The 3,225-nt window shown below is 42.0% G+C and overlaps 1 long non-coding RNA gene across 1 annotated transcript; it reads left to right on the forward strand.

Annotated features, from left to right (window-relative positions):
- The first annotated feature begins 978 nt into the window (after positions 1–978).
- On the forward strand, positions 979–3,187 carry LOC147818179 (uncharacterized). Its single transcript, XR_015438247.1, has 3 exons — positions 979–1,517; positions 2,134–2,239; positions 2,723–3,187. It is a non-coding gene; the product is annotated as an uncharacterized LOC147818179 (long non-coding RNA).
- Positions 3,188–3,225: the final 38 nt, after the last annotated feature.

A 3,225-nucleotide genomic window follows, 5' to 3' on the forward strand; every position in this document is an offset into this window, starting at 1 on the left:
CCACCTCGACGCAAAACATGCAATATCTGCTCACAGCTTATCACAAATTACATGTCTGTTTTTTTTTTTTTTTTCCCAAAAGGAAAACGTGATGGCGTCAGATTTAACATCTTTTTTGAACAAATGCTTAACACTGACCTGAGTCACTCTGTGGGGAGCATATTTCAGTGTGTCTGCTACACACATTTCAATCGTCTTCTGGAGCACGTTGGGGTGGTTCTTGCGACAGGCCTCTAAAGAAAAAGAAAGACAAAGAGATGTGTACCAAGGCACATGAAAATAGGGCTTTATATGTTTTGGCGTGTGCACTTTTGTCTTTTCATGTAAGGGATCTGAGAAAGTGTCAAACAGTTCGAATAATTATCTATAAATAGGCACTATTCTCACTGATGTCAGTCAGTCATATAGAGCCATCAAAATTACAAATATTAACAGTGAAAAGGTCTTTGTTGGGTCTCAAAAGATTGCAGTGAGATCTGTAGAAACATTAAAAAAAACAAACTCACGAACTATGACTGGATATATAGCCAGGTCCTGGAATTTGTTTTTCCCCTTGCGACCCTTCAAACTGTATTTGGCCCAAAGGACATTGGTTCCAATGGTGCGCATCATTCTTCTCACTGAGTCACCAGGTGTAGCACCTCCCAGGAGAGACAGATAATCAACCTGAAAAGGGAAACAATGCAAAAAATTATCTTATAGGATAAGGCTCATATTACCTATAGTGATTTTCTGTTCCCTCAGTGTTCCTTTTGTTAGGTCGGTTTGTTAGAGCGACTGTGTTTCTGCTCCAAGCTCTGAGCTCCGGTGTTAAATACGGTGAACTTTTGGATTATCATTTGGTTTGGGCTATTGGTTTATTAAAGTAATTATTCATTGAAAAGCAGAGTGGTGCAGGACAACTTAATAAGTACTTAAAGGGGACCTATTATGCAAAATGCACCTTTCCATGGTTTTCTATCGGTAGTATGTGTCCCTGGCGTGTCTACGGACCCCCCAAACATGAGAAAAGTCCATCCTCTCGTTCTTTTGCTTTCTCCACCTTTCAAGAAATGTGTGCTCAAACGAGCGGATTGGAGATTCGCCCCTGGTGACGTCAAGAAGGGCGATGCCCCTCCCCCCGGGTGGGTGACGCTCCCCGAGCTAGGTGTGTGTTCCGCCCTCTGAGTCCGTGTTACAGACGGTATCGTTACTTCCCTCGCGAACACTGGCTTTCGGTAGAACAATGTCGAAGGTACAGCGAAACACAGTAGTTGCTTTGTTGTTGGCTGCACAAACCAACACAGGAGTCTTTTTTTAATCCCTACGCCCGAGGATCTAAAGACCCAGTGGATTAATTTTATTTTTGATGGAAATGTTCCCGCTCCAACTCCGAAAGTGTTGTACTGTGTGCTAACCATTTCACCTCGGACTGCTTTCTCAACCTGGGCCAGGACAACGCAGGATTTCCTACAAGTCTCAAGATAAAGCTTGGATCAGTACCGACTGTCTGTGACCCAACTTTGAACTTCGGAGCTGTAAGTTTTACCATTTTATGTTGCTTTACTGTTTGTTCACGAGAGCCTGTTGCGTGTGTTGTTAGCATGGCAGCTAACGTGGCTAACGTTTAGCGTCGTCGACACGGAGCCGGGTATAGCCGGGTACAGATTGTATGCAATTCTTCTGCTTGGTATCGCCGTGTGACATTGATTAGAGCCACCCTGTTAAATGTATTATACTTTAAAGGCGTTTTAGCTGTCTGTAAAGTCAAGCAGGTAAAATTCGGACTAAAAATAAGCTCGTAGTGATTAGCATAGGTGTCCGGGCTTGTTTATTAGTGCTGTGAAAGTTATTATTGAGAGTCATGCCTTATAACGGCCGTTTTAACGTGTATATCATGTTTACAGATACAGTGCCTGTAGGGAATATCTAGATAAGCGCTAAGTTAAGGGGATATGTCCAAGGGGATAGTCTATAATACACATTTTTTGCATCTTGCACATATAGTGAGCTATTTGCAGCATTTACAAGCTATCGACAACCCAGTTTACACATAATTGAGAGCATCTGTTATCATTCTTGCACTGTTTGCAGCTGTTGCCATAACTACACATTTGAGGAGATGTTGGTGTAACCTCTGTTTCCTCTGTTCAGGCCATCTATACAGCTTCCTGCAACAGGGGATGTTGCATGCCAGACTGACCCACTGCAGGCACACAGTTATCCTTGAAGAGTCTTCAGCCTCACATCAGAAGTACAGGTCTGTAGCCATCTACTTTTGATAAACCTAACAGTCATTTATCAGTCTTGGAATAATGTGCAGGTAAATGAAGCTGTGGTTACTTAGAACTTGTGAGAGTGTGTAGGCTAAGGTTTCTGTCTGTCACCTGGCTGCCATGTAGTACAATGAAAATGCTGACCGACCACAAGCCCAAACAAAAGAAGGTGAACCACTGTTCAAGGTCCAATTTCCAAAAGCCATGAAGGGAGAATGCAGAGCTACACCAGTTAAGACTGAGGCGACATTCTATAAGTGTTATATTATTTTATTTTTCAACCAAAAAATGTTTTGTACACATTGTATTAAATATTGCACATATAATGTTATGACAGTTCCATCAACAACAAAATACAGTAAAGAAAATGTCAGGAGGTAGTTAGAAACAGACTTTCAGTCATTGTTTTGTAAAAAAAAAAAAAAAGTGAAAAATGTAAAAAAAATCTTTTGTGTTTTATCAAACAGGGAATGTGGTGGACCTCATATTTGAAAAAGTCTTTGTGACCTGGGACCATACACAGAAGCTGCTTTGGCCATCCCCATCCCAGAGGACCTCACTGCACAGTTGGAGCGGCCTGAGAAGGAGGAGGTCATATCCAGCTCTGTGTCCCGGTTCTATCATGGGCCAGTCTAAAACCCACATACCGGCCTGTGGTGTCAGGAAACACGGCATGGATGCGTAGGACCGTGCAGGCTGGAATGACGACCCAGATTCTGCAACCAAGGAAGCACCAGCTCACAAAGCTCCTATAGGCTAGATACCTGTACTGACTAAAACAACTGGACAGGGCATTTAGTCTTGCAAACATATATCTATGTTGTGTCTCACAATTTTTTATATGGATCCAGTGAATCCTACAGTTTTTTCATCATCACTGATTATAACTGCCTCATTTGATGTAAATAAATGCTTGATTGTTACTAAAGAAATGACTCCTCTGAATTCATATATTATATGCACACTATCT

Source organism: Seriola lalandi, unplaced genomic scaffold (assembly GCF_002814215.2).
Source record: "Seriola lalandi dorsalis isolate HSWRI2012SDOR001 ecotype SW California unplaced genomic scaffold, Sedor1 jcf7180002054684, whole genome shotgun sequence".
Taxonomy (NCBI): domain Eukaryota; kingdom Metazoa; phylum Chordata; class Actinopteri; order Carangiformes; family Carangidae; genus Seriola; species Seriola lalandi.